This window comes from Engystomops pustulosus, chromosome 9 (assembly GCF_040894005.1).
Source record: "Engystomops pustulosus chromosome 9, aEngPut4.maternal, whole genome shotgun sequence".
NCBI lineage: Eukaryota > Metazoa > Chordata > Amphibia > Anura > Leptodactylidae > Engystomops > Engystomops pustulosus.
This window is the reverse complement of record NC_092419.1, coordinates 67,433,179-67,444,285: the sequence shown is the minus strand read 5'-3', so window position 1 is coordinate 67,444,285 and position 11,107 is coordinate 67,433,179. Positions and strand designations below refer to the sequence as shown.

The following is an 11,107-nucleotide window of genomic DNA, read 5'->3' as shown; positions in this document are numbered from 1 at the left end:
AGCATGGGAGACTGGCTGGGAATCCCAAGTTCCGTTGACCTTTTTGAACCTGAAAATTGTTAGTTTCTCTGTCAAAGATGGTAAAAGAAGGTTCAAATTGAACAGCTGCTGTCAACGGCCATTCTAAGCTGAATGTGCCTGCTCTCGTCAGATCGCAACAGCAATGTAGCTTAAGGCTTGGCAAGTACCAGCATGGGAGACTGGCTGGGAATCCCAAGTTCCGTTGACCTTTTTGAACCTGAAAATTGTGTTAGTTTCTCTATGAGATAGTAAAAGAAGGTTCAAACTGAACAGCTGCTGTCAACGGCCATTCTAAGCTGAATGTGCCTGCTCTCGTCAGATCGCAGCAGCAATGCAGCTTAAGGCTTGGCAAGTACCAGCATGGGAGACTGGCTGGGAATCCCAAGTTCCGTTGACCTTTTTGAACCTGAAAATTGTGTTAGTTTCTCTATGAGATAGTAAAAGAAGGTTCAAATTGAACAGCTGCTGTCAACGGCCATTCTAAGCTGAATGTGCCTGCTCTCGTCAGATCGCAGCAGCATTGCAGCTTAAGGCTTGGCAAGTACCAGCATGGGAGACTGGCTGGGAATCCAAAGTTCTATTGACCTTTTTGAACCTGAAAATTTTGTTAGTTTCTCTATGAGATAGTAAAAGAAGGTTCAAATTGAACAGCTGCTGTCAACGGCCATTCTAAGCTGAATGCGCGTGCTCTTGTCGGATCACAGCAGCGATGCAGCTTAAGGCTTGGCAAGTACCAGCATGGGAGACTGGCTTCGAATCCCAAGTTCCGTTGACCTTTTTGAACCTGAAAATTGTGTTAGTTTCTCTATGAGATAGTAAAAGAAGGTTCAAACTGAACAGCTGCTGTCAACGGCCATTCTAAGCTGAATGTGCCTGCTCTCGTCAGATCGCAGCATCAATGCAGCTTAAGGCTTGGCAAGTACCAGCATGGGAGACTGGCTGGGAATCCCAAGTTCCGTTGACCTTTTTGAACCTGAAAATTGTGTTAGTTTCTCTATGAGATAGTAAAAGAAGGTTCAAATTGAACAGCTGCTGTCAACGGCCATACTAAGCTGAATGTGCCTGCTCTCGTCAGATCGCAGCAGCAATGCAGCTTAAGGCTTGGCAAGTACCAGCATGGGAGACTGGCTGGGAATCCCAAGTTCCGTTGACCTTTTTGAACCTGAAAATTGTGTTAGTTTCTCTATGAGATAGTAAAAGAAAGTAGAAATTAGGCAGCTGCTGTCAACGGCCATTCTAAGCTGAATGTGCCTGCTCTCGTCAGATCGCAGCAGCAATGCAGCTTAAGGCTTGGCAAGTACCAGCATGGGAGACTGGCTGGGAATCCCAAGTTCTGTTGACCTTTTTGAACCTGAAAATTGTGTTAGTTTCTCTATGAGATAGTAAAAGAAGGTTCAAATTGAACAGCTGCTGTCAACGGCCATTCTAAGCTGAATGTGCCTGCTCTCATCAGATCGCAGCAGCTTAAGGCTTGGCAAGTACCAGCATGGGAGACTGGCTGGGAATCCCAAGTTCCGTTGACCTTTTTGAACCTGAAAATTGTGTTAGTTTCTCTATGAGATAGTAAAAGAAGGTTCAAACTGAACAGCTGCTGTCAACGGCCATTCTAAGCTGAATGTGCCTGCTCTCGTCAGATCGCAGCAGCAATGCAGCTTAAGGCTTGGCAAGTACCAGCATGGGAGACTGGCTTGGAATCCCAAGTTCCGTTGACCTTTTTGAACCTGAAAATTGTGTTAGTTTCTCTATGAGATAGTAAAAGAAGGTTCAAATTGAACAGCTGCTGTCAACAGCCATTCTAAGCTGAATGTGCCTGCTCTCGTCAGATCGCAGCAGCTTAAGGCTTGGCAAGTACCAGCATGGGAGACTGGCTGGGAATCCCAAGTTCCGTTGACCTTTTTGAACCTGAAAATTGTGTTAGTTTCTCTATGAGATAGTAAAAGAAGGTTCAAATTGAACAGCTGCTGTCAACAGCCATTCTAAGCTGAATGTGCCTGCTCTCGTCAGATCGCAGCAGCTTAAGGCTTGGCAAGTACCAGCATGGGAGACTGGCTGGGAATCCCAAGTTCCGTTGACCTTTTTGAACCTGAAAATTGTGTTAGTTTCTCTATGAGATAGTAAAAGAAGGTTCAAATTGAACAGCTGCTGTCAACGGCCATTCTAAGCTGAATGTGCCTGCTCTCGTCAGATCGCAGTAGCAATGCAGCTTAAGGCTTGGCAAGTACCAGCATGGGAGACTGGCTGGGAATCCCAAGTTCCGTTGACCTTTTTGAACCTGAAAATTGTGTTAGTTTCTCTATGGGATAGTAAAAGAAGGTTCAAATTGAACAGCTGCTGTCAACGGCCATTCTAAGCTGAATGTGCCTGCTCTCGTCAGATCGCAGCAGCAATGCAGCTTAAGGCTTGGCAAGTACCAGCATGGGAGACTGGCTGTAAATCCCAAGTTCTGTTGACTTTTTGGATTTGAAAATTGTGTTAGTTTTTCTATGAGATAGTAAAAGAAAGTTCAAATTGAACAGCTGCTGTCAACGGCCATTCTAAGCTGAATGTGCCTGCTCTCGTCAGATCGCAGCAGCAATGCAGCTTAAGGCTTGGCAAGTACCAGCATGGGAGACTGGCTGGGAATCCCAAGTTCTGTTGACCTTTTTGAACCTGAAAATTGTGTTAGTTTCTCTATGAGATAGTAAAAGAAGGTTCAAATTGAACAGCTGCTGTCAACGGCCATTCTAAGCTGAATGTGCCTGCTCTCGTCAGATCGCAGCAACAATGCAGCTTAAGGCTTGGCAAGTACAAGCATGGGAGACTGGCTGGGAATCCCAAGTTCCGTTGACCTTTTTGAACCTGAAAATTGTTAGTTTCTCTGTCAAAGATGGTAAAAGAAGGTTCAAATTGAACAGCTGCTGTCAACGGCCATTCTAAGCTGAATGTGCCTGCTCTCGTCAGATCGCAGCAGCAATGCAGCTTAAGGCTTGGCAAGTACCAGCATGGGAGACTGGCTGGGAATCCCAAGTTCCGTTGACCTTTTTGAACCTGAAAATTGTGTTAGTTTCTCTATGAGATAGTAAAAGAAGGTTCAAATTGAACAGCTGCTGTCAACGGCCATTCTAAGCTGAATGTGCCTGCTCTCATCAGATCGCAGCAGCAATGTAGCTTAAGGCTTGGCAAGTACCAGCATGGGAGACTGGCTGGGAATCCCAAGTTCCGTTGACCTTTTTGAACCTGAAAATTGTGTTAGTTTCTCTATGAGATAGTAAAAGAAGGTTCAAATTGAACAGCTGCTGTCAACGGCCATTCTAAGCTGAATGTGCCTGCTCTCGTCAGATCGCAGCAGCAATGCAGCTTAAGGCTTGGCAAGTACCAGCATGGGAGACTGGCTGGGAATCCCAAGTTCCGTTGACCTTTTTGAACCTGAAAATTGTTAGTTTCTCTGTCAAAGATGGTAAAAGAAGGTTCAAATTGAACAGCTGCTGTCAACGGCCATTCTAAGCTGAATGTGCCTGCTCTCGTCAGATCGCAACAGCAATGTAGCTTAAGGCTTGGCAAGTACCAGCATGGGAGACTGGCTGGGAATCCCAAGTTCCGTTGACCTTTTTGAACCTGAAAATTGTGTTAGTTTCTCTATGAGATAGTAAAAGAAGGTTCAAACTGAACAGCTGCTGTCAACGGCCATTCTAAGCTGAATGTGCCTGCTCTCGTCAGATCGCAGCAGCAATGCAGCTTAAGGCTTGGCAAGTACCAGCATGGGAGACTGGCTGGGAATCCCAAGTTCCGTTGACCTTTTTGAACCTGAAAATTGTGTTAGTTTCTCTATGAGATAGTAAAAGAAGGTTCAAATTGAACAGCTGCTGTCAACGGCCATTCTAAGCTGAATGTGCCTGCTCTCGTCAGATCGCAGCAGCAATGCAGCTTAAGGCTTGGCAAGTAACAGCATGGGAGACTGGCTGGGAATCCCAAGTTCTGTTGACCTTTTTGAACCTGAAAATTGTGTTAGTTTCTCTATGAGATAGTAAAAGAAGGTTCAAATTGAACAGCTGCTGTCAACGGCCATTCTAAGCTGAATGTGCCTGCTCTCGTCAGATCGCAGCAACAATGCAGCTTAAGGCTTGGCAAGTACAAGCATGGGAGACTGGCTGGGAATCCCAAGTTCCGTTGACCTTTTTGAACCTGAAAATTGTTAGTTTCTCTGTCAAAGATGGTAAAAGAAGGTTCAAATTGAACAGCTGCTGTCAACGGCCATTCTAAGCTGAATGTGCCTGCTCTCGTCAGATCGCAGCAGCAATGCAGCTTAAGGCTTGGCAAGTACCAGCATGGGAGACTGGCTGGGAATCCCAAGTTCCGTTGACCTTTTTGAACCTGAAAATTGTGTTAGTTTCTCTATGAGATAGTAAAAGAAGGTTCAAATTGAACAGCTGCTGTCAACGGCCATTCTAAGCTGAATGTGCCTGCTCTCATCAGATCGCAGCAGCAATGTAGCTTAAGGCTTGGCAAGTACCAGCATGGGAGACTGGCTGGGAATCCCAAGTTCCGTTGACCTTTTTGAACCTGAAAATTGTGTTAGTTTCTCTATGAGATAGTAAAAGAAGGTTCAAATTGAACAGCTGCTGTCAACGGCCATTCTAAGCTGAATGTGCCTGCTCTCGTCAGATCGCAGCAGCAATGCAGCTTAAGGCTTGGCAAGTACCAGCATGGGAGACTGGCTGGGAATCCCAAGTTCCGTTGACCTTTTTGAACCTGAAAATTGTTAGTTTCTCTGTCAAAGATGGTAAAAGAAGGTTCAAATTGAACAGCTGCTGTCAACGGCCATTCTAAGCTGAATGTGCCTGCTCTCGTCAGATCGCAACAGCAATGTAGCTTAAGGCTTGGCAAGTACCAGCATGGGAGACTGGCTGGGAATCCCAAGTTCCGTTGACCTTTTTGAACCTGAAAATTGTGTTAGTTTCTCTATGAGATAGTAAAAGAAGGTTCAAACTGAACAGCTGCTGTCAACGGCCATTCTAAGCTGAATGTGCCTGCTCTCGTCAGATCATTGCAGCAATGCAGCTTAAGGCTTGGCAAGTACCAGCATGGGAGACTGGCTGGGAATCCCAAGTTCCGTTGACCTTTTTGAACCTGAAAATTGTGTTAGTTTCTCTATGAGATAGTAAAAGAAGGTTCAAATTGAACAGCTGCTGTCAACGGCCATTCTAAGCTGAATGTGCCTGCTCTCGTCAGATCGCAGCAGCAATGCAGCTTAAGGCTTGGCAAGTAACAGCATGGGAGACTGGCTGGGAATCCCAAGTTCTGTTGACCTTTTTGAACCTGAAAATTGTGTTAGTTTCTCTATGAGATAGTAAAAGAAGGTTCAAATTGAACAGCTACTGTCAACGGCCATTCTAAGCTGAATGTGCCTGCTCTCGTCAGATCGCAGCAGCATTGCAGCTTAAGGCTTGGCAAGTACCAGCATGGGAGACTGGCTGGGAATCCCAAGTTCTATTGACCTTTTTGAACCTGAAAATTGTGTTAGTTTCTCTATGAGATAGTAAAAGAAGGTTCAAATTGAACAGCTGCTGTCAACGGCCATTCTAAGCTGAATGCGCGTGCTCTTGTCGGATCACAGCAGCGATGCAGCTTAAGGCTTGGCAAGTACCAGCATGGGAGACTGGCTGCGAATCCCAAGTTCCGTTGACCTTTTTGAACCTGAAAATTGTGTTAGTTTCTCTATGAGATAGTAAAAGAAGGTTCAAACTGAACAGCTGCTGTCAACGGCCATTCTAAGCTGAATGTGCCTGCTCTCGTCAGATCGCCGCATCAATGCAGCTTAAGGCTTGGCAAGTACCAGCATGGGAGACTGGCTGGGAATCCCAAGTTCCGTTGACCTTTTTGAACCTGAAAATTGTGTTAGTTTCTCTATGAGATAGTAAAAGAAGGTTCAAATTGAACAGCTGCTGTCAACGGCCATTCTAAGCTGAATGTGCCTGCTCTCGTCAGATCGCAGCAGCAATGCAGCTTAAGGCTTGGCAAGTACCAGCATGGGAGACTGGCTGGGAATCCCAAGTTCCGTTGACCTTTTTGAACCTGAAAATTGTGTTAGTTTCTCTATGAGATAGTAAAAGAAAGTAGAAATTAGGCAGCTGCTGTCAACGGCCATTCTAAGCTGAATGTGCCTGCTCTCGTCAGATCGCAGCAGCAATGCAGCTTAAGGCTTGGCAAGTACCAGCATGGGAGACTGGCTGGGAATCCCAAGTTCTGTTGACCTTTTTGAACCTGAAAATTGTGTTAGTTTCTCTATGAGATAGTAAAAGAAGGTTCAAATTGAACAGCTGCTGTCAACGGCCATTCTAAGCTGAATGTGCCTGCTCTCATCAGATCGCAGCAGCTTAAGGCTTGGCAAGTACCAGCATGGGAGACTGGCTGGGAATCCCAAGTTCCGTTGACCTTTTTGAACCTGAAAATTGTGTTAGTTTCTCTATGAGATAGTAAAAGAAGGTTCAAACTGAACAGCTGCTGTCAACGGCCATTCTAAGCTGAATGTGCCTGCTCTCGTCAGATCGCAGCAGCTTAAGGCTTGGCAAGTACCAGCATGGGAGACTGGCTGGGAATCCCAAGTTCCGTTGACCTTTTTGAACCTGAAAATTGTGTTAGTTTCTCTATGAGATAGTAAAAGAAGGTTCAAATTGAACAGCTGCTGTCAACAGCCATTCTAAGCTGAATGTGCCTGCTCTCGTCAGATCGCAGCAGCTTAAGGCTTGGCAAGTACCAGCATGGGAGACTGGCTGGGAATCCCAAGTTCCGTTGACCTTTTTGAACCTGAAAATTGTGTTAGTTTCTCTATGAGATAGTAAAAGAAGGTTCAAATTGAACAGCTGCTGTCAACAGCCATTCTAAGCTGAATGTGCCTGCTCTCGTCACATCGCAGCAGCTTAAGGCTTGGCAAGTACCAGCATGGGAGACTGGCTGGGAATCCCAAGTTCCGTTGACCTTTTTGAACCTGAAAATTGTGTTAGTTTCTCTATGAGATAGTAAAAGAAGGTTCAAATTGAACAGCTGCTGTCAACGGCCATTCTAAGCTGAATGTGCCTGCTCTCGTCAGATCGCAGTAGCAATGCAGCTTAAGGCTTGGCAAGTACCAGCATGGGAGACTGGCTGGGAATCCCAAGTTCCGTTGACCTTTTTGAACCTGAAAATTGTGTTAGTTTCTCTATGGGATAGTAAAAGAAGGTTCAAATTGAACAGCTGCTGTCAACGGCCATTCTAAGCTGAATGTGCCTGCTCTTGTCAGATCGCAGCAGCAATGCAGCTTAAGGCTTGGCAAGTACCAGCATGGGAGACTGGCTGGAAATCCCAAGTTCTGTTGACCTTTTTGAATCTGACAATTGTGTTAGTTTTTCTATGAGATAGTAAAAGAAAGTTCAAATTGAACAGCTGCTGTCAACGGCCATTCTAAGCTGAATGTGCCTGCTCTCGTCAGATCGCAGCAGCAATGCAGCTTAAGGCTTGGCAAGTACCAGCATGGGAGACTGGCTGGGAATCCCAAGTTCTGTTGACCTTTTTGAACCTGAAAATTGTGTTAGTTTCTCTATGAGATAGTAAAAGAAGGTTCAAATTGAACAGCTGCTGTCAACGGCCATTCTAAGCTGAATGTGCCTGCTCTCGTCAGATCGCAGCAACAATGCAGCTTAAGGCTTGGCAAGTACAAGCATGGGAGACTGGCTGGGAATCCCAAGTTCCGTTGACCTTTTTGAACCTGAAAATTGTTAGTTTCTCTGTCAAAGATGGTAAAAGAAGGTTCAAATTGAACAGCTGCTGTCAACGGCCATTCTAAGCTGAATGTGCCTGCTCTCATCAGATCGCAGCAGCAATGTAGCTTAAGGCTTGGCAAGTACCAGCATGGGAGACTGGCTGGGAATCCCAAGTTCCGTTGACCTTTTTGAACCTGAAAATTGTGTTAGTTTCTCTATGAGATAGTAAAAGAAGGTTCAAATTGAACAGCTGCTGTCAACGGCCATTCTAAGCTGAATGTGCCTGCTCTCGTCAGATCGCAGCAGCAATGCAGCTTAAGGCTTGGCAAGTACCAGCATGGGAGACTGGCTGGGAATCCCAAGTTCCGTTGACCTTTTTGAACCTGAAAATTGTTAGTTTCTCTGTCAAAGATGGTAAAAGAAGGTTCAAACTGAACAGCTGCTGTCAACGGCCATTCTAAGCTGAATGTGCCTGCTCTCGTCAGATCGCAGCAGCAATGCAGCTTAAGGCTTGGCAAGTACCAGCATGGGAGACTGGCTGGGAATCCCAAGTTCCGTTGACCTTTTTGAACCTGAAAATTGTGTTAGTTTCTCTATGAGATAGTAAAAGAAGGTTCAAATTGAACAGCTGCTGTCAACGGCCATTCTAAGCTGAATGTGCCTGCTCTCGTCAGATCGCAACAGCATTGCAGCTTAAGGCTTGGCAAGTACCAGCATGGGAGACTGGCTGGGAATCCCAAGTTCTATTGACCTTTTTGAACCTGAAAATTGTGTTAGTTTCTCTATGAGATAGTAAAAGAAGGTTCAAATTGAACAGCTGCTGTCAACGGCCATTCTAAGCTGAATGCGCGTGCTCTTGTCGGATCACAGCAGCGATGCAGCTTAAGGCTTGGCAAGTACCAGCATGGGAGACTGGCTGTGAATCCCAAGTTCCGTTGACCTTTTTGAACCTGAAAATTGTGTTAGTTTCTCTATGAGATAGTAAAAGAAGGTTCAAACTGAACAGCTGCTGTCAACGGCCATTCTAAGCTGAATGTGCCTGCTCTCGTCAGATCGCAGCATCAATGCAGCTTAAGGCTTGGCAAGTACCAGCATGGGAGACTGGCTGGGAATCCCAAGTTCCGTTGACCTTTTTGAACCTGAAAATTGTGTTAGTTTCTCTATGAGATAGTAAAAGAAGGTTCAAATTGAACAGCTGCTGTCAACGGCCATTCTAAGCTGAATGTGCCTGCTCTCGTCAGATCGCAGCAGCAATGCAGCTTAAGGCTTGGCAAGTACCAGCATGGGAGACTGGCTGGGAATCCCAAGTTCCGTTAACCTTTTTGAACCTGAAAATTGTTAGTTTCTCTGTCAAAGATGGTAAAAGAAGGTTCAAATTGAACAGCTGCTGTCAACGGCCATTCTAAGCTGAATGTGCCTGCTCTCGTCAGATCGCAGCAGCAATGCAGCTTAAGGCTTGGCAAGTACCAGCATGGGAGACTGGCTGGGAATCCCAAGTTCCGTTGACCTTTTTGAACCTGAAAATTGTGTTAGTTTCTCTATGAGATAGTAAAAGAAGGTTCAAATTGAACAGCTGCTGTCAACGGCCATTCTAAGCTGAATGTGCCTGCTCTCATCAGATCGCAGCAGCAGTGTAGCTTAAGGCTTGGCAAGTACCAGCATGGGAGACTGGCTGGGAATCCCAAGTTCCGTTGACCTTTTTGAACCTGAAAATTGTGTTAGTTTCTCTATGAGATAGTAAAAGAAGGTTCAAATTGAACAGATGCTGTCAACGGCCATTCTAAGCTGAATGTGCCTGCTCTCGTCAGATCGCAGCAGCAATGCAGCTTAAGGCTTGGCAAGTACCAGCATGGGAGACTGGCTGGGAATCCCAAGTTCTGTTGACCTTTTTGAACCTGAAAATTGTGTTAGTTTCTCTATGAGATAGTAAAAGAAGGTTCAAATTGAACAGCTGCTGTCAACGGCCATTCTAAGCTGAATGTGCCTGCTCTCATCAGATCGCAGCAGCTTAAGGCTTGGCAAGTACCAGCATGGGAGACTGGCTGGGAATCCCAAGTTCCGTTGACCTTTTTGAACCTGAAAATTGTGTTAGTTTCTCTATGAGATAGTAAAAGAAGGTTCAAATTGAGCAGCTGCTTTCAACGGCCATTCTAAGCTGAATGTGCCTGCTCTCGTCAGATCGCAGCAGCAATGCAGCTTAAGGCTTGGCAAGTAACAGCATGGGAGACTGGCTGGGAATCCCAAGTTCTGTTGACCTTTTTGAACCTGAAAATTGTGTTAGTTTCTCTATGAGATAGTAAAAGAAGGTTCAAATTGAACAGCTGCTGTCAACGGCCATTCTAAGCTGAATGTGCCTGCTCTCGTCAGATCGCAGCAGCATTGCAGCTTAAGGCTTGGCAAGTACCAGCATGGGAGACTGGCTGGGAATCCCAAGTTCTATTGACCTTTTTGAACCTGAAAATTGTGTTAGTTTCTCTATGAGATAGTAAAAGAAGGTTCAAATTGAACAGCTGCTGTCAACGGCCATTCTAAGCTGAATGCGCGTGCTCTTGTCGGATCACAGCAGCGATGCAGCTTAAGGCTTGGCAAGTACCAGCATGGGAGACTGGCTGCGAATCCCAAGTTCCGTTGACCTTTTTGAACCTGAAAATTGTGTTAGTTTCTCTATGAGATAGTAAAAGAAGGTCCAAACTGAACAGCTGCTGTCAACGGCCATTCTAAGCTGAATGTGCCTGCTCTCGTCAGATCGCAGCAGCAATGCAGCTTAAGGCTTGGCAAGTACCAGCATGGGAGACTGGCTGGGAATCCCAAGTTCTGTTGACCTTTTTGAACCTGAAAATTGTGTTAGTTTCTCTATGAGATAGTAAAAGAAGGTTCAAATTGAACAGCTGCTGTCAACGGCCATTCTAAGCTGAATGTGCCTGCTCTCATCAGATCGCAGCAGCTTAAGGCTTGGCAAGTACCAGCATGGGAGACTGGCTGGGAATCCCAAGTTCCGTTGACCTTTTTGAACCTGAAAATTGTGTTAGTTTCTCTATGAGATAGTAAAAGAAGGTTCAAACTGAACAGCTGCTGTCAACGGCCATTCTAAGCTGAATGTGCCTGCTCTCGTCAGATCGCAGCAGCAATGCAGCTTAAGGCTTGGCAAGTACCAGCATGGGAGACTGGCTGGGAATCCCAAGTTCCGTCGACCTTTTTGAACCTGAAAATTGTGTTAGTTTCTCTATGAGATAGTAAAAGAAGGTTCAAATTGAACAGCTGCTGTCAACAGCCATTCTAAGCTGAATGTGCCTGCTCTCGTCAGATCGCAGCAGCTTAAGGCTTGGCAAGTACCAGCATGGGAGACTGGCTGGGAATCCCAAGTTCCGTTG

The 11,107-nt window shown here is 45.6% G+C and overlaps 1 pseudogene; it reads left to right on the top strand.

Moving 5' to 3' along the window:
* Nucleotides 1-1,055: 1,055 nt before the first annotated feature.
* Nucleotides 1,056-1,173, top strand: LOC140096753 (5S ribosomal RNA; annotated as a pseudogene).
* The last annotated feature ends 9,934 nt before the right edge of the window (nt 1,174-11,107 follow it).